This window comes from Rutidosis leptorrhynchoides, chromosome 1, assembly GCF_046630445.1.
Source record: "Rutidosis leptorrhynchoides isolate AG116_Rl617_1_P2 chromosome 1, CSIRO_AGI_Rlap_v1, whole genome shotgun sequence".
Taxonomy (NCBI): Eukaryota; Viridiplantae; Streptophyta; class Magnoliopsida; order Asterales; family Asteraceae; genus Rutidosis; species Rutidosis leptorrhynchoides.
The window spans coordinates 51,174,034-51,194,784 of NC_092333.1; positions in this window are offsets into that span (position 1 = coordinate 51,174,034).

A 20,751-nucleotide genomic window follows, 5' to 3' on the forward strand; every position below is an offset into this window, starting at 1 on the left:
AACAGATTTCCGGACTCATACATGGTATAAACTCAGAACGTCATCCAACACTGGTAAGGCGTCTGCGCCATACAGTCCCAACAACTTATGCTGAGGCGCTTAATGAATGCCACGACTATATGCGAAGTGGCGAAGATAATGATATCCCAACAGCTAGCTCACATAACGAGAGGAAGGACGACGATGATCGTTCGCGCGATCAAAATCGTGGTAACAACTCTCGCGGAAGGTATCCTAGCGGCGGTCCTATCAGGAATGATAAAGGGAAATCAAGTGGCAATTATCGAAACAATAATCAGCGAGGCATCAATAACCAGAACTATGCGCTGCTTAAAAGTTTGTCTAAAAAGCCAAAAGAAATTTTGGCAACCGAACCGGTATACGCAACCTTTGCGGTTCCAACTCCGCTTACAGAATTTGGTAAGCGGGATAAAACAAAGTATTGCGAATTCCATGACGACTACGGGCATGACACTAATCGTTGCAAAAACTTGATGGAACGAGTGCTCGAGGCACTACGCGCAGGTAAATTGGATCACCTAAAACCACCTAAGAAGGACAAGGGAAAATCCGCAGAGGAAGGTTCGAAGGCTAAAACTTTCGCATGGCAAAAAGTTGATAAAGTAAAAAACGCGGACTTAACCATTAATATGGTTGACGCAGAGAAAGTTAGCCAGAGGATAAAATACAATGATCATCATGACTGGCAACTTCTCCCAATCACGTTTCCTCCTGTAATGTCAATCAACACAGTTAACGAGCCCATTATCATCAAGTGTCGTATCCCTACTTGCGGAGTACAAATTAAATGCATGCATGTTGACACCGAGAGTGGCGTCGACATTATGTACGAACATTGCTATCATTTCCTTCCTGTAGAAGTTAGGACGCAGCTACACCAGTCTGATGTTACGTTATCTGGGTTCTCCGGAGAAAGCTCATGGCCGATAGGGCGGATAGAGCTGATGGTAGAGCTTGCGGATGACAGGAATCCGCAGATGGTCAGACATGAGTTGGTTGATTTTTATGTGGTCCGATCGACTTCGTGTTATAACGCGCTGCTAGGAAGAAACTTCATACGGCGTTTTAACATTATACCATCAGTGGTGCATGGCTTGATTAAGTTTCCTACAGTGGGAGGCGTTGCCACGATTGTGTCACATCAAACAAATGAGTTGTGTGGCTCAGTTGTGCCTATAAGCACTCCCAGCATGGGGGAACAACTCGCAAACTGTGCGGTCATAGCGAATCGTTTACATCCGGATAAGCGAATTAAAATCGGCGCAGGTTTGTCAGCTGAAACCAAGGCTAAGCTACATGGAATATTATCCGCAAACCATATGTTTTCGCTTGGCGCGAATCAGACATGACTGGGGTTCCGCGGGATATTACGGAACATAAATTGAATGTTAATCCATCACTCACGCCCGTTAGGCAAAAGAAGCGGCATATATGGCTCTTGAACGCAGTGATTGGTTGTGCGCAGAAGTAGATAACCTAGTCAAAGCAAACATTCTGCGGGAAGTGCGCTATCAGACATGGGTTGCTAATCCTGTGTTGGTGAAAAAGGCTGACGGTAACTGGCGGATGTGTGTTGATTTTAAGGATATTAATAAAGCATGTCCCAAGGACAACTATCCTCTCCCGGAGATAGATTGGAAGGTGGAATCACTGTCAGGTTTTCGGTACAAGTGTTTTCTAGATGCATACAAGGGTTATCACCAAATCTTAATGGCTGCGGAAGATGAGGACAAAACTGCTTTTCATACGCCGCAAGGTATCTACTGTTATAAGAAGATGCCCTTCGGATTAAAAAACGCAGGCGCAACCTATCAGCGCGTAATTGATGCGGCATTCAAACACCAAATTGGTAGGAATCTTGAAGCGTACGTTGACGACTTGGTAATTAAGAGCAACACTGAAGAAGAAATGCTCGCGGACATCCTAGAAACGTTTGCGTATCTACGCAGAATAAACATGAAGCTTAACCCGCTCAAGTGTAGTTTTGGGGAAGAGGAAGGCAAGTTTCTAGGTCATGTGGTGACAGCGCGGGGAATCAAGGCAAATCCTAAAAAGATTGAAGCCATTGATAGTTTGCCATCTCCGAAAACAAAGAAAGACGTGCAGAGTCTAACCGGGAAGCTTGCGGCGATCACACGGTTTTTGTCGAAGGCCGCAGAGCGAAAATTGCCATTCTTCAATACTTTGAAGAATTGCTTAAAGAAAAAAGACTTTGTATGGACTCAGGAGGCGGAATCAGCCTTTCAGGAGATGAAGAGGGTGCTCGCTGAATTACCAACACTCACCGTGCCAGTAACAGGAGAAACGCTTACGCTGTACCTTGCGGCATCAAAAGAAGCAATCAGCTCGGTTCTTATCACAGATCGCGGAAAGGTAATCCATTCCCTTTTACTAGTGAATTATTTATTTCGTATACAATTAATGCTGAGGTTTTCTCAGACGCAAATGCCGGTCTACTTTGTAAGCAAGACGCTGACAGCAAGCGAAGTAAACTATGCACCAATAGAAAAGCTAGTGTATGCGCTAGTCCACACGGCGCGGCGTTTGCGCCGATATTTTCAAGCACACCCAGTTGTGGTTCTAACTGATCAGCCAATCAAGCAGGTTGGTAAAAGCCTAATTTGCGGCAATGACCGGGAATACCGCATTGACCAACACAATCATATTATGTTTCAGGTACTTTATAAACCCAAAATCTCTGGCCGAATGGCTAAATGGGCTGTTGAGTTAGGGGAGCATGAAATAAATTTTTCTTCGCGAAGTGCGGTTAAGGGTCAAATACTTGCGGATTACCTCGCAGAGTTACCTGCGGATGTTGAGGCATCAGCAGAACATCAAGATACGCATGCACCAACTCTGTCACCATGGGAGTTATATACCGATGGTGCCTGCAGCGCAGCTGGCGCGGGTGCGGGTGTAATTTTAACTGATCCGGAAGGCGAAGAGCATACATATGCGCTACGGTTTAATTTTGCTGTTACGAACAACGAAGCAGAATACAAGGCTCTGTTAGCGGGTATGCATATTGCGCATAAATTGAATGTTAAAATTCTGCACGCTTATGTGGATTCAAAGCTGGTATGTAGTCAAGTCAGCGGGGACTTTGAAGCACACGACATTGCCATGCAGCAATATTTATCACTTGTTCATAACCTCGCTGACCAGTTTGAAGCTTTTCAAATCTCCCACGTAATGCGGGGGCAAAATAAGAAAGCGGATGTGCTTAGCAAATTGGCTGCTTTGGCTTTTGATCATCTGGGGAAGAAAGTTCTTATAGAAGAACTGCATGCGAAATCCATTGTTATGATGCCTTTGGTAGCACCTGTTGAGGAATCCAGCTCAACATGGATGACACCTATTATTGCTTTCCTGCGGGACGGCACATCACCTGCGGATTCCGTTGATGCGAAGAAGGTCCGCATCAAGGCACCACTGTATGCCCTTTGAAATGTCCCGTTCTTATTGATTAAAAACGTTCCATATTAATTGATTTCGTTGCGAGGTTTTGACCTCTATATGAGACGTTTTTCAAAGACTGCATTCATTTTAAAACAAACCATAACCTTTATTTCATCAATAAAGGTTTAAAAAGCTTTACGTAGATTATCAAATAATGATAATCTAAAAAATCCTGTTTACACGCGACCATTACATAATGGTTTACAATACAAATATGTTACAACGAAATAAGTTTCTTGAATGCAGTTTTTACACAATATCATACAAGCATGGACTCCAAATCTCGTCCTTATTTAAGTATGCGACAGCGGAAGCTCTTAATATTCACCTAAGAATAAACATGCTTAAAACGTCAACAAAAATGTTGGTGAGTTATAGGTTTAACCTATATATATCAAATCGTAACAATAGACCACAAGATTTCATATTTCAATACACATCCCATACATAGAGATAAAAATCATTCATATGGTGAACACCTGGTAACCGACATTAACAAGATGCATATATAAGAATATCCCCATCATTCCGGGACACCCTTCGGATATGATATAAATTTCAAAGTACTAAAGCATCCGGTACTTTGGATGGGGTTTGTTAGGCCTAATAGATCCATCTTTAGGATTCGCGTCAATTAGGGTGCCTGTTCCCTAATTCTTAGATTACCAGACTTAATAAAAAGGGGCATATTCGATTTCGATAATTCAACTATAGAATGTAGTTTCACGTACTTGTGTCTATTTTGTAAATCATTTATAAAACCTGCATGTATTCTCATCCCAAAAATATTAGATTTTAAAAGTGGGACTATAACTCACTTTCATAGATTTTTACTTCGTCGGGAAGTAAGACTTGGCCACTGGTTGATTCACGAACCTATAACAATATATACATATATATCAAAGTATGTTCAAAATATATTTACAACACTTTTAATATATTTTGATGTTTTAAGTTTATTAAGTCAGCTGTCCTCGTTAGTAACCTACAACTAGTTGTCCACAGTTAGATGTACAGAAATAAATCGATAAATATTATCTTGAATCAATCCACGACCCAGTGTATACGTATCTCAATATTGATCACAACTCAAACTATATATATTTTGGAATCAACCTCAACCCTGTATAGCTAACTCCAACATTCACATATAGAGTGTCTATGGTTATTCCGAAATATATATAGATGTGTCGACATGATAGGTCGAAACATTGTATACGTGTCTATGGTATCTCAAGATTACATAATATACAATACAAGTTGATTAAGTTATGGTTGGAATAGATTTGTTACCAATTTTCACGTAGCTAAAATGAGAAAAATTATCCAATCTTGTTTTACCCATAACTTCTTCATTTTAAATCCGTTTTGAGTGAATCAAATTGCTATGGTTTCATATTGAACTCTATTTTATGAATCTAAACAGAAAAAGTATAGGTTTATAGTCAGAAAAATAAGTTACAAGTCGTTTTTGTAAAGGTAGTCATTTCAGTCGAAAGAACGACGTCTAGATGACCATTTTAGAAAACATACTTCCACTTGGAGTTTAACCATAATTTTTGGATATAGTTTCATGTTTATAAATAAAATCATTTTTCCAAAATAACAACTTTTAAATCAAAGTTTATCATAGTTTTTAATTAACTAACCCAAAACAGTCCGCGGTGTTACTACGACGGCGTAAATTCGGTTTTACAGTGTTTTTCGTGTTTTCGGGTTTTAAATCATTAAGTTAGCATATCATATAGATATAGAACATGTGTTTAGTTGATTTTAAAAGTCAAGTTAGAAGGATTAACTTTTGTTTGCGAACAAGTTTAGAATTAACTAAACTATGTTCTAGTGATTACAAGTTTAAACCTTCGAATAAGATAGCTTTATATGTATGAATCGAATGATTTTATGAACATCATTACTACCTTAAGTTCCTTGGATAAACCTACTGGAAAAGAGAAAAATGGATCTAGCTTCAACGGATCCTTGGATGGCTCGAAGTTCTTGAAGCAGAATCATGACACGAAAACAAGTTCAAGTAAGATCATCACTTGAAATAAGATTGTCATAGTTATAGAAATTGAACCAAAGTTTGAATATGATTATTACCTTGTATTAGAATGATAACCTACTGTAAGAAACAAAGATTTCTTGAGGTTGGATGATCACCTTACAAGATTGGAAGTGAGCTAGCAAACTTGAAAGTATTCTTGATTTTTTTGTAACTAGAACTTGTAGAATTTATGAAGAACACTTAGAACTTGAAGATAGAACTTGAGAGAGATCAATTAGATGAAGAAAATTGAAGAATGAAAGTGTTTGTAGGTGTTTTTGGTCATTGGTGTATGGATTAGATATAAAGGATATGTAATTTTGTTTTCATGTAAATAAGTCATGAATGATTACTCATATTTTTGTAATTTTATGAGATATTTCATGCTAGTTTCCAAATGATGGTTCCCACATGTGTTAGGTGACTCACATGGGCTGCTAAGAGCTGATCATTGGAGTGTATATACCAATAGTGCATACATCTAAAAGCTGTGTATTGTACGAGTACGAATACGGGTGCATACGAGTAGAATTGTTGATGTAATTGAACGAGGATGTAATTGTAAGAATTTTTGTTAAGTAGAAGTATTTTGATAAGTGTATTGAAGTCTTTCAAAAGTGTATAAATACATATTAAAACACTACATGTATATACATTTTAACTGAGTCGTTAAGTCATCGTTAGTCGTTACATGTAAGTGTTGTTTTGAAACCTTTAGGTTAACGATCTTGTTAAATGTTGTTAACCCAATGTTTATAATATCAAGTGAGATTTTAAATTATTATATTATCATGATATTATCATGTATGAATATCTCTTAATATGATATATATATATATACATTAAATGTCTTTACAACGATAATCGTTACATATATGTCTCGTTTAAAAATCATTAAGTTAGTAGTCTTGTTTTTACATATGTAGTTCATTGTTAATATACTTAATGATATGTTTACTTATCATAATATCATGTTAACTATATATATATATCCATATATATGTCATCATATAGTTTTTACAAGTTTTAACGTTCGTGAATCACCGGTCAACTTGGGTGGTCAATTGTTTATATGAAACATATTTCAATTAATCAAGTCTTAACAAGTTTGATTGCTTAACATGTTGGAAACATTTAATCATGTAAATATCAATCTCAATTAATATATATAAACATGGAAAAGTTCGGGTCACTACAGTACCTACCCGTTAAATAAATTTCGTCCCGAAATTTTAAGCTGTTGAAGGTGTTGACGAATCTTCTAGAAATAGATGCGGGTATTTCTTCTTCATCTGATCTTCACACTCCCAGGTGAACTCGGGTCCTCTACGAGCATTCCATCGAACCTTAACAATCAGTATCTTGTTTTGTTTAAGTCTCTTAACCTCACGATCCATTATTTCGACGGGTTCTTCAATGAATTGAAGTTTTTCATTGATTTGGATTTCGTCCAACGGAATAGTGAGATCTTCTTTAGCAAAACATTTCTTCAAATTTGAGACGTGGAAAGTGTTATGTACAGCCGCGAGTTGTTGAGGTAGCTTCAGTTGTTAAGCTACTGGTCCGACACGATCTATAATCTTGAATGGTCCAATGTACCTTGGATTTAGTTTCCCCCGTTTACCAAATCGAACAACACCTTTCCAAGGTGAAACCTTAAGCATGACCATTTCTCCAATTTCAAACTCTATATCTTTTCTTTTACTGTCCGCGTAGCTCTTTTGTTGACTCTGGGCGGTTTTCAATCTTTGTTGAATTTGGATGATTTTCTCGGTAGTTTCTTGTATTATCTCCGGACCCGTAATCTATATATCCCCACTTCACTCCAACAAATCGGAGACATGCACTTTCTACCATAAAGTGCTTCAAACGGTGCCATCTCAATGCTTGAATGGTAGTTGTTGTTGTAGGAACATTCTGCTAACGGTAGATGTCGATCCCAACTGTTTCCGAAATCAATAACACATGCTCGTAGCATGTCTTCAAGCATTTGTATCATCCTTTTGCTCTGCCCATCAGTTTGTGGATGATAGGCAGTACTCATGTCTAGACGAGTTCCCAATGCTTGCTGTAATGTCTGCCAGAATCTTGAAATAAATCTGCCATCCCTATCAGAGATAATAGAGATTGGTATTCCATGTCTGGAGACGACTTCCTTCAAATACAGTCGTGCTAACTTCTCCATCTTGTCATCTTCTCTTATTGGCAGGAAGTGTGCTGACTTGGTGAGACGATCAACTATTACCCAAATAGTATCATAACCACTTGCAGTCCTTGGATTTAGTAATGAAATCCATGGTAATGATTTCCCATTTCTATTTCGTAATTTCAGGTTGTTGTAGTAGACCTGATGGTTTCTGATGTTCAGCTTTGACCTTAGAACACGTCAAACATTCTCCTACATATTTTGCAATATCGGCTTTCATATCTGGCCACCAAAAATGTTTCTTAAGATCCTTGTACATCTTCCCCGTTCCAGGATGTATTGAGTATCTGGTTTTATGAGCTTCTCTAAGTACCATTTCTCTCATATCTCCAAATTTTGGTACCCAAATCCTTTCAGCCCTATACCGGGTTCCGTCTTCCCGAATATTAAGGTGCTTCTCCGATCCTTTGGGTATTTCATCCTTTAAATTTCCCTCTTTTAAAACTCCTTGTTGCGCCTCCTTTATTTGAGTAGTAAGGTTAGTGTGAATCATTATATTCATAGATTTTACTCGAATAGGTTCTCTGTCCTTTCTGCTCAAGGCGTCGGCTACCACATTTGCCTTCCCCGGGTGGTAACGAATCTCAAAGTCGTAATCATTCAACAATTCAATCCACCTACGCTGCCTCATATTCAGTTGTTTCTGATTAAATATATGTTGAACACTTTTGTAGTCGGTATATATAATACTTTTGACCCCATATAAGTAGTGCCTCCAAGTCTTTAATGCAAAAACAACCGCGCCTAATTCCAAATCATGCGTCGTATAATTTTGTTCGTGAATCTTCAATTGTCTAGACGCATAAGCAATCACCTTCGTTCGTTGCATTAATACACAACCGAGACCTTGCTTTGATGCGTCACAATAAATCACAAAATCATCATTCCCTTCAGGCAATGACAATATAGGTGCCGTAGTTAGCTTTTTCTTCAATAACTGAAACGCTTTCTCTTGTTCATCATTCCATTCAAATTTCTTCCCTTTATGCGTTAATGCAGTCAAGGGTTTTGCTATTCTGGAAAAGTCTTGGATGACCCTTCTGTAGTAACCAGCTAGTCCTAAAAACTGGCTCATGTGTTTCGGAGTTTTCGGGGTTTCCCACTTTTCAACAGTTTCTATCTTTGTCGGATCCACCTTAATACCTTCTTTGTTTACTATGTGACCGAGGAATTGAACTTCTTCCAACCAAAATGCACACTTTGAAAACTTAGCGTACAGTTTTTCTTTCCTCAATACTTCTGGCACTTTTCTCAAATGTTCTTCGTGCTCTTGATCATTCTTTGAGTAAATAAGTATGTCATCGATGAAAACAATGACAAACTTGTCAATATATGGCCCACACACTCGGTTCATAAGGTCCATGAACACAGCTGGTGCGTTAGTCAATCCAAACGGCATAACCATAAACTCGTAATGACCATAACGCGTCCTAAAAGCAGTTTTTGGAATATCATCCTCCTTTACTCGCATTTGATGATATCCAGAACGTAAATCGATCTTCGAATAAACCGAAGAGCCTTGTAGTTGATCAAATAAGTCGTCAATTCTCGGCAGCGGATAACGGTTTTTGATGGTAAGTTTGTTCAACTCTCTGTAGTCAATACACAACCTAAATGTACCATCCTTCTTCTTGACAAACAAAACAGGAGCTCCCCATGGTGATGTGCTTGGTCGAATGAAACCACGTTCTAATAGTTCTTGCAGTTGGCTTTGCAGTTCTTTCATCTCGCTGGGTGCGAGTCTATAAGGAGCACGAGCTATTGGTGCAGCTCCTGGTACAAGATCTATTTGAAATTCAACAGATCGATGTGGAGGTAGTCCCGGTAATTCTTTCGGAAATACATCGGGAAATTCTTTTGCGACGGGAACATCATTGATGCTCTTTTCTTCAGTTTGTACTTTCTCGACGTGTGCTAGAACAGCATAGCAACCTTTTCTTATTAGTTTGTGTGCCTTCAAATTACTAATAAGATGTAGCTTCATGTTGCCCTTTTCTCCGTACACCATTAAGGGTTCTCCTTCTTCTCGTACAATGCGAATTGCATTTTTATAACATACGGTCTCTGCTTTCACCTTCTTCAGCCAGTCCATGCCAACTATTACATCAAAACTCCCTAACTCTACGGGTATCAAATCAATCTTAAATATTTTGCTACCCAGTTTAATTTCTCGATTCCGGCATATATTATCTGCTGAAATTAATTTACCGTTTGCTAATTCGAGTAAAAAAATTACTATCCAACGGCGTCAATGGACAACTTAATTTAGCACAAAAATCTCTACTCATATAGCTTCTATCCGCACCCGAATCAAATAAAACGTAAGCAGATTTATTGTCAATAAGAAACGTACCCGTAACAAGCTCCGGGTCTTCCTGTGCCTCTGCCGCATTAATATTGAAAACTCTTCCGCAGCCTTGTCCATTCGTGTTCTCCTGGTTCGGGAAATTTCTAATAATGTGGCCCGGTTTTCCACATTTATAACAAACTACATTGGCATAACTTGCTCCGACACTACTTGCTTCGCCATTACTCGTTCCGACACCATTTGTTCCTTTCGTTCTATTAACCCCTGGTCCGTAGACCTCACACTTCGCCGCGCTATGACCATTTCTTTTACACTTGTTGCAAAATTTGGTGCAGAACCCCGAGTGATACTTTTCACACCTTTGGCATAGCTGCTTCTGATTGTTGTTGTTGTTACGGTTGTTATTGTTTTTGGGATGATTGTTGTAGTTGCTGTTATTGTTGTTGTTGTTGTTGTTGTTGTTGTTGTTGTTGTTGTTGTTGTTGTTGTTGTTGGGCCGTTTGTTATAGTTGCGATTGATGTTGCGATTGTTGGGATAATTGTTGCGATTATTATTGTAATTGCTGTTGTTGTTGTATTGGTGATTCTTATCACCGTTTTCCTCCCACTTTCTTTTGACTTGCTTCACATTGGCCTCTTCAGCCGTCTGTTCTTTAATTCTTTCCTCAATCTGGTTCACTAGTTTGTGAGCCATTCTACATGCCTGTTGTATGGAGGCGGGCTCGTGTGAACTTATATCTTCTTGGATTCTTTCCGGTAATCCTTTCACAAACGCGTCGATCTTCTCTTCCTCATCTTCGAACGCTCCCGGACACAATAGGCACAATTCTGTGAATCGTCTTTCGTACGTGGTAATATCAAATTCTTGGGTTCGTAACCCTCTAAGTTCTGTCTTGAGTTTATTGACCTCGGTTCTGGTACGGTACTTCTCGTTCATCAAGTGCTTGAATGCTGACCACGGTAGTGCGTACGCATCATCTTGTCCCACTTGCTCTAGATAGGTATTCCACCATGTTAACGCAGAACCTGTGAAGGTATGCGTAGCGTACTTCACTTTGTCCTCTTCAGTACACTTACTTATGGCAAACACCGATTTGACCTTCTCGGTCCACCGTTTCAATCCGATCGGTCCTTCGGTTCCATCAAATTCCAAAGGTTTGCAGGCAGTGAATTCTTTGTAGGTGCATCCTACACGATTTCCTGTACTGCTAGATCTAAGGTTATTGTTGTTATGTAGCGCAGCCAGTACTGCGGCTATGTTTGAAGCTAGAAAAGTACGGAATTCCTCTTCATTCATATTCACGGTGTGTCGAGTAGTCGGTGCCATTTCCTTCAAAATAGTCAAATGGAACAAGTTAATCATACAGAATATTAAGAGTAGTTAATAGTATTTCGTAGCATAATATGAACTCATTTATAAAAGCTTTGTCTTCATATTAGCGTTTTATAAGTTTAAATTCGGGTAGTACCTACCCGTTAAGTTCATAAACTACTACAATTCTATATGAAAAACTGATTATAATAATATTTCGCGTTCAAACTTTTACACAATATTTTACAAACTTACAATACCGCTTATTTTACATATAGCATGAAATATAGCACACAATAAATTTGATACAAGATGGTTGTGAAGATAATTCTAGTTAGTACACAAGTCGTTCAGCAAAGGCAATAAAGACACGTAATTCATACGTCCAGAAACAAGTCATGCATTCTGGTTTTACTAGGACTACTTCCCATCCTTGGTCTTGTGGAACATAACCGTTATGGCCGTTGATAAGACAGCGTGTTGTAACATCGTCAAAGGGACGAGGGTTACGTAATGTCCAACAGTCCCGTAACAATCTAAAAACCTCATTTCTTACCCCAATTACGGACTCCGTCACTTGTGGGAACGTTTTGTTTAATAGTTGTAGCCCGATGTTCTTGTTCTCACTTTGGTGAGAAGCGAACATTATTAATCCGTAAGCATAACATGCTTCTTTATGTTGCATGTTAGCCGCTTTTTCTAAATCACGAAGTCCAATATTCGGATATATTGAGTCAAAATAATTTCTTAACCCATTGCGTAAAATAGCATTTGAGTTCCCCGCAATATATGCGTCAAAGTAAACACATCGTAACTTATGGATTTCCCAATGTGATATCCCCCATCTTTCTAACGAAAGCCTTTTATAAACCAAGGCATTCTTGGAACGTTCTTCGAATGTCTTACAAACTGATCTCGCCTTAAATAGTTGTGCCGAAGAATTCTGACCGACTCTAGACAAGATTTCATCAATCATGTCTCAGGGTAGGTCTCTTAAAATATTGGGTTGTCTATCCATTTTGTGTTTTTATACTGTAAAATAGACAAGAGTTAGATTCATAAAAAAAATACTTATTAATACAAGCAATTTTTACATATATCATAAAGCATAAGCACACTATATTACATATATTACACCACACGAATACAACTATCTTATTCCGACTCGCTTGTTTCTTCTTCTTCGGTTTTGGTTCGTTTTGCCAAGTTTCTAGGGATATATGATGTTCCCCTAATACGAGCTGTCGTTTTCCACAATGGTTTAGAAAAACCTGGTGGTTTAGAGGTTCCCGGGTCATTGTTACAACTTAAGGGCTTCGGGGGTTGACGATACATATAAAGTTCATCGGGTTTGGAATTAGATTTCTCTATTTTTATGCCCTTTCCCTTATTATTTTCTTTTGCCTTTTTAAATTCAGTTGGAGTAATTTCTATAACATCATCGGAATTCTTGTCGGAATCCGATTCATCAGAGAATTGGTAATCCTCCCAATATTTTACTTCCTTGGCGGAAACACCATTGACCATAATTAACCTTGGTCGGTTGGTTGAGGATTTTCTTTTACTTAACCGTTCTATTATTTCCCCCACCGGTTCTATTTCCTCCTCCGGTTCCTCCTCTTCTGGTTCAGATTCTTCTTCCGGTTATGATTCTTCTTCCGGTTCTTCTTCGGGAACTTGTGAATCAGTCCAATATATATTTGACTCTTCGTTATTATTAGGTGAGTCAATGGGATTTGTGCTAGAGGTAGACATCTATCACACAATATCAAACATGTTAAGAGATTAATATATCACATAATATATACATGTTAATAATATATAGTTTCCAACAAAAATGTTAAGCAATCATTTTTAAAGAAAACACGGTCGAAGTCCAGACTCACTAATGCATCCTAACAAACTCGATAAGATACACTAATGCAAATTTCTGGTTCTCTAAGACCAACGCTCGGATACCAACTGAAATGTCCCGTTCTTATTGATTAAAAACGTTCCATATTAATTGATTTCGTTGCGAGGTTTTGACCTCTATATGAGACATTTTTCAAAGACTGCATTCATTTTAAAACAAACCATAACCTTTATTTCATCAATAAAGGTTTAAAAAGCTTTACGTAGATTATCAAATAATGATAATCTAAAAAATCCTGTTTACACGCGACCATTACATAATGGTTTACAATACAAATATGTTACAACGAAATAAGTTTCTTGAATGCAGTTTTTACACAATATCATACAAGCATGGACTCCAAATCTCGTCCTTATTTAAGTATGCGATAACGGAAGCTCTTAATATTCACCTGAGAATAAACATGCTTAAAACGTCAACAAAAATGTTGGTGAGTTATAGGTTTAACCTATATATATCAAATCGTAACAATAGACCACAAGATTTCATATTTCAATACACATCCCATACATAGAGATAAAAATCATTTATATGGTGAACACCTGTTAACCGACATTAACAAGATGCATATATAAGAATATCCCCATCATTCCGGGACACCCTTCGGATATGATATAAATTTTGAAGTACTAAAGCATCTGGTACTTTGGATGGGGTTTGTTAGGCTCAATAGATCTATCTTTAGGATTCGCATCAATTAGGGTGTCTGTTCCCTAATTCTTAGATTACCAGACTTAATAAAAAGGGGCATATTCGATTTCGATAATTCAACCATAGAATGTAGTTTCACGTACTTGTGTCTATTTTGTAAATCATTTATAAAACCTGCATGTATTCTCATCCCAAAAATATTAGATTTTAAAAGTGGGACTATAACTCACTTTCACATATTTTTACTTCGTCGGGAAGTAAGACTTGGCCACTGGTTGATTCACGAACCTATAACAATATATACATATATATCAAAGTATGTTCAAAATATATTTACAACACTTTTAATATATTTTGATGTTTTAAGTTTATTAAGTCAGCTGTCCTCGTTAGTAACCTACAACTAGTTGTCCACAGTTAGATGTACAGAAATAAATCGATAAATATTATCTTGAATCAATCCACGACCCAGTGTATACGTATCTCAGTATTGATCACAACTCAAACTATATATATTTTGGAATCAACCTCAACCCTGTATAGCTAACTCCAACATTCACATATAGAGTGTCTATGGTTGTTCCGAAATATATATAGATGTGTCGACATGATAGGTCGAAACATTGTATACGTGTCTATGGTATCTCAAGATTACATAATATACAATACAAGTTGATTAAGTTATGGTTGGAATAGATTTGTTACCAATTTTCACGTAGCTAAAATGAGAAAAATTATCCAATCTTGTTTTACCCATAACTTCTTCATTTTAAATCCGTTTTGAGTGAATCAAATTGCTATGGTTTCATATTGAACTCTATTTTATGAATCTAAACAGAAAAAGTATAGGTTTATAGTCAGAAAAATAAGTTACAAGTCGTTTTTGTAAAGGTAGTCATTTCAGTCGAAAGAACGACGTCTAGATGACCATTTTAGAAAACATACTTTCACTTTGAGTTTAACCATAATTTCATGTTCATAATAAAAATTATTTTCTCAGAATAACAACTTTTAAATCAAAGTTTATCATAGTTTTTAATTAACTAACCCAAAACAGCCCGCGGTGTTACTACGACGGCGTAAATCCGGTTTTACGATGTTTTTCGTATTTCCAGATTTTAAATCATTAAGTTAGCATATCATATAGATATAGAACATGTGTTTAGTTGATTTTAAAAGTCAAGTTAGAAGGATTAACTTTTATTTGCGAACAAGTTTAGAATTAACTAAACTATGTTCTAGTGATTACAAGTTTAAACCTTCGAATAAGATAGCTTTATATGTATGAATCGAATGATGTTATGAACATCATTACTACCTTAAGTTCCTTGGATAAACCTACTGGAAAAGAGAAAAATGGATCTAGCTTCAACGGATCCTTGGATGGCTCGAAGTTCTTGAAGCAGAATCATGACACGAAAACAAGTTCAAGTAAGATCATCACTTGAAATAAGATTGTCATAGTTATAGAAATTGAACCAAAGTTTGAATATGATTATTACCTTGTATTAGAATGATAACCTACTGTAAGAAACAAAGATTTCTTGAGGTTGGGTGATCACCTTACAAGATTGGAAGTGAGCTAGCAAACTTGAAAGTATTCTTGATTTTTTTGTAACTAGAACTTGTAGAATTTATGAAGAACACTTAGAACTTGAAGATAGAACTTGAAAGAGATCAATTAGATGAAGAAAATTGAAGAATGAAAGTGTTTGTAGGTGTTTTTGGTCATTGGTGTATGGATTAGATATAAAGGATATGTAATTTTGTTTTCATGTAAATAAGTCATGAATGATTACTCATATTTTTGTAATTTTATGAGATATTTCATGCTAGTTGCCAAATGATGGTTCCCACATGTGTTAGGTGACTCACATGGGCTGCTAAGAGCTGATCATTGGAGTGTATATACCAATAGTGCATACATCTAAAAGCTGTGTATTGTACGAGTACGAATACGGGTGCATACTAGTAGAATTGTTGATGTAACTGAACGAGGATGTAATTGTAAGCATTTTTGTTAAGTAGAAGTATTTTGATAAGTGTATTGAAGTCTTTCAAAAGTGTATAAATACATATTAAAACACTACATGTATATACATTTTAACTGAGTCGTTAAGTCATCGTTAGTAGTTACATGTAAGTGTTGTTTTGAAACCTTTAGGTTAACGATCTTGTTAAATGTTGTTAACCCAATATTTATAATATCAAATGAGATTTTAAATTATTATATTATCATGATATTATCATGTATGAATATCTCTTAATATGATATATATACATTAAATGTCTTTACAACGATAATCGTTACATATATGTCTCGTTTAAAAATCATTAAGTTAGTAGTCTTGTTTTTACATATGTAGTTCATTGTTAATATACTTAATGATATGTTTACTTATCATAATATCATGTTAACTATATATATATATATATATATATATATATATATATATATATATATATATATATATATATATATATATATATATATCCATATATATGTCATCATATAGTTTTTACAAGTTTTAACGTTCGTGAATCACCGGTCAACTTGGGTGGTCAATTGTTTATATGAAACATATTTCAATTAATTAAGTCTTAACAAGTTTGATTGCTTAACATGTTGGAAACATTTAATCATGTAAATATCAATCTCAATTAATATATATAAACATGGAAAAGTTCGGGTCACTACACCCTTGAGGGTGATGTCCTATATCGAAAAAATTATTTAGGGCCGCACTTAAGATGTATTGGTCCGAAAGAGTCAGAGGAGGTTATACGCGAGGTGCATGAGGGTGCATGTGCTCTTCATTCGGGGCACAGGTCTATTGTGTCAAAAATTATGCGGCTAGGTTATTATTGCCCCACAATGTACGCAGATACTGCGCGAATAGTTAAGCAATGCGAATCCTGCCAAATACATGCACCTATCAGCAGGGCACCTGCACATCCAATGATACCAGTCTCCTCACCATGGCCATTCTGCAAATGGGCAATTGACATAGTCGGACCATTTCCAAAAGGCCGAGGTAATATTATCATTTATTTTATACCATATGCTATTTACGTCAGTATCTTACGCATACTCTGCACACGCAGGAAACATCAAATTCTTGATTGTTGCAATCGATTATTTCATGAAGTGGGTTGAATCGCGACCGCTGGCAACAATTTCGGGAAAAAGGGTGCGAAACTTTGTATGGGAAGACATTGTTTGTCGATTCGGCATACCAAACGAAATCGTTAGTGATAACGGTACACAGTTTGCCGGGGATCCTTTTCGTAGTTGGTGCGCAGAGCTTAATATTAAGCAAACTTTTACTTCCGTTGCGCATCCGCAGGCGAATGGCCAGTGCGAAGTCACCAACCGGGATATAGTGGCCGGAATCAAAGCTAGATTGGGCCATGGCAGAGTTGGTTGGGTGGATGAACTACCAAAAGTTTTGTGGGCACATAGAACAACGCCGAAAGCAAGCACTGGCAAAACTCCGTTCAGTTTGGTTTACGGGTCAGAAGCTGTTGTGCCCGTAGATATTGGGGTACCAACGTTCCGCATACAGAATTTTGACGAACAAAATAACTCAGAAGCTTTGCGGGAAAATCTTAATCTGCTTGAAGAACACAGACTCTCTGCGGCGGTAAACGAAGCCAATAACAAGCAGAAAATTGCAAAGTACTACAATCAGTGTGTGCGTTCGCGCTCTTATAAGTGCGGGGACTTAGTTTGGCGTCAGAATGACACAAGTCATGCGGAGGATACTGGGAAATTGGGCCCCCGCTGGGAAGGTCCGTATAGGGTAGCAAAAGCAAGCAACACCGGGGCATACCATCTCGAGACATTAGATGGAAAACCGGTGAAGCGCACTTGGCACGCGACATTATTGAAAAAATGTTATATGTAGCTGGATGGACTTGATCACTCCAATTTATTTTAGCGCATTATTTTTTCTATGTATTTTTCGTCCGTTTGGATGTGTCGCGGTTGTATTCATGATTAATGCCAATTGAATATTTACTCGCGCATACTTTTATTGTTTATTTCTTTTTGTATGCGGTTCCTGCCTACTTAAGGGGTTTCCTCTAGCCCCCGTGCGGCAGAAGCATTGGTTTGTTTTTAGTTGCGTTGCTTACCATACAGCTAAAGTGCACCCCTAGTACATGACAAAGCAATAACGCAGTAGCTTTTGAGTCTAAGTTGTTCAAGGTAAATTGCTAAAGTATTGGTTTATTTTACGCAGTACCGGCGTATACACATAAGTTTTGGTTAACTATGCGCATGGGCATGCGGTTACTTCTTTGTTTTGATTCGCGATATATAAACAAATTAATACACCACGCATGCATAACACGATAATATATACATGAAGTTATTACAAATGGTAATTGTTTTAAAGGCCTGCCCATCACGGGACTTATGGCTCAAAAATTGTATTTACAATTGCCTGCCTAAGCATAGGACTTACGGCGCAAACTATTACAACAAACTAAAACTCCTCCTTGAGGAACCCATCAATCGACATATTAGGGTCCGCGGCAAACGCATTAATTAGGGGGATCGGGATGGCAGTGATGGCTTCTTCCGCTTCCATGAGCACCGCAGCCGTACCCTCCTTCAATTTTTTCTGCACGACGTCGGGGTACGGCGGTGTGAGCCCGCAGGCTTGGATCACCTCTAGCACTGCCTTGTTGATTTCGTGGTCTTTAACTGCGTCAACATAGGCATTGAACTTGTTGGACACAGGCCCGGAATCCATTACCTTCTGCGCAATGGTAGGAAGAGCGGTGCGGAGTTTTGTCAAGTCCGCCTCCGCTAGCTCGCTACCTGTAACTGCGTCATCCTTTTCCCTCGTCACCCTTTCCAGCTCCATCCGCAGGCGCTCCACCTCCCCCTTGGACTGGTCAACCGCCCCAACCAGCTCGCGGTTTTTCTTTCTCTCTTCAATCAGTGCAGTTTTGGTTTTCGCCGCAGTTAACTCTACCGCCTTGCGCGCTTCTTCTGCGGTGTCCCTGTCTTTCTTTACCTGATCAACCCCCGCTTGCAGCAGCCCTAATTCTGTTTCTTTCCGCACGGCCACTTGGTACAAGTTAGTGGAACCGCGGGCATGATCCACAACCATGCCAAAAAAGACAAGGCCGTTTTGAATGAAGGCGTTGAGCGCCTGATTAAATGGCAGTGCGGCTAGTTGGTTGCGAAACTCAGCCGGGAAGATTTGTTGGAGGAAGGCGGATTTCTCTGCGGCGTTTTTCGCCGATGACTGGGTGAGCTGCGCCAGGTTTGCCAATCGAAAACTGCCGTGTGGCGGGGTTGGTGTAGACTCAGAGTCAAGGTGTATCGTCTTGTCCTATGACTCGACGGTAGCTTCGAGGTTCGGATTGACCCGCGGTGGGGTGTGATGCGTCTCTTCAGCATGCTCTGCGTATTAATAAATGGTTAAATACATGCAAACTTAAGTATGCGGTATGCGCGATGGGGGAACGCTTACCAGAAGATGGGGGAGGTAGATCCGCTGAACGGGGCTCGATGGGAACGAAGTTGTCGTTCCGCTTATCCTCCCTCTGCTTGGGAGTGAGTTTCTTCTTCTTCAGTTGGGGTTGGGAGGCTTCGGCGGCCTTGCGCTTATTGCCGGAGGTGGCAGGTGCATTCTCGCCAGTCTTCTCCTGCTCTAACTGCTGGTTTACATTCTGCTTGCGGAAGGCGATGCCCGCAATCTCCTCTACAGTCAGTACTTTCTTCATCTTCATCTCTGCAAACATGTACGCATGCGTTAGCATATATAAATAGCAAACTGTTATGTTAGTACGTGATCATACTATTCCTACCCTTTCCATCTGGTCCGACTATGGCTGGACGCACATCTTTCCATGACCAGTGTGCGGAGATCTTGCCTAACCGCAACATTACATTCCCGTATGACCGATGCACCAGCTGTGCGTTAGCGCACTCCGCCAATAGCTTTGTTTCCTCATCATCAAGGACCGGGGTTTTGTTCACATCCTTCTCCACCTTCTCGCACCATATAAGCGTTTGCGGAAAATTGGTACCAACTACAGTTTGGTCAATGTAAAAGAACGTTTCTTTCCAGTTACCCGCATTCGACTTTGGGATTTTTGTGAAATTTTGTCGGGCGAAGAAGGTGAACCAGGATTTGTGGTGATTGGCCAAGCGGTATAGATGACAGAAAACTTTGACAAGCGGCACCTTGTTGAGTGCGACGCACCACATCTCAAACAATACTATTTTACCTATGGCATAAGGGTGTAGTTGCCCTAATCCCACTCTGAAGTGATCTAATACGCCTAGGAAGAAGTCGGATGGGGGAACCCTAAAGTTGCCGTGCTTGAACGCATGTTCGTAGATGGCCACCTTCTTCTCCGGTGGCTCGTGAGCACGCTGATTAGACAAGGGTGGTACCGGATTGTACTTCACTAACGGTGGGTATTGTTTGACTAAGTAATCAATGTGTTTCTGCTCTATAATCGATCTAACACTATCTACATAGGTCTCGTTAGCCTTAGTCATTTTCTATAGAGTGGTTGGAGAATTACTAACCTTTAGACGGTGGCCGGAGTATTTAGGATTTGATCGGAATTGAATATAGCAGCGTATTGGGGAAGCTTGGAGCAGAAAAATGGAAATGTGTGTGAATTGGGGCTATTTATAGTGACGATTTGGAGCCACGGGTTAGAATGGGTTTATTGTGGCTGTACACGTGTTCAGCGATCAACGGGTTGCATTTTCAGTGCGCGCGTGGATGTCAGTTGGGTATTGTTACCTATGAGCGCGTGGCTGACACGCGCCTGCCAACTGCCACTTTACGTCTTGTCA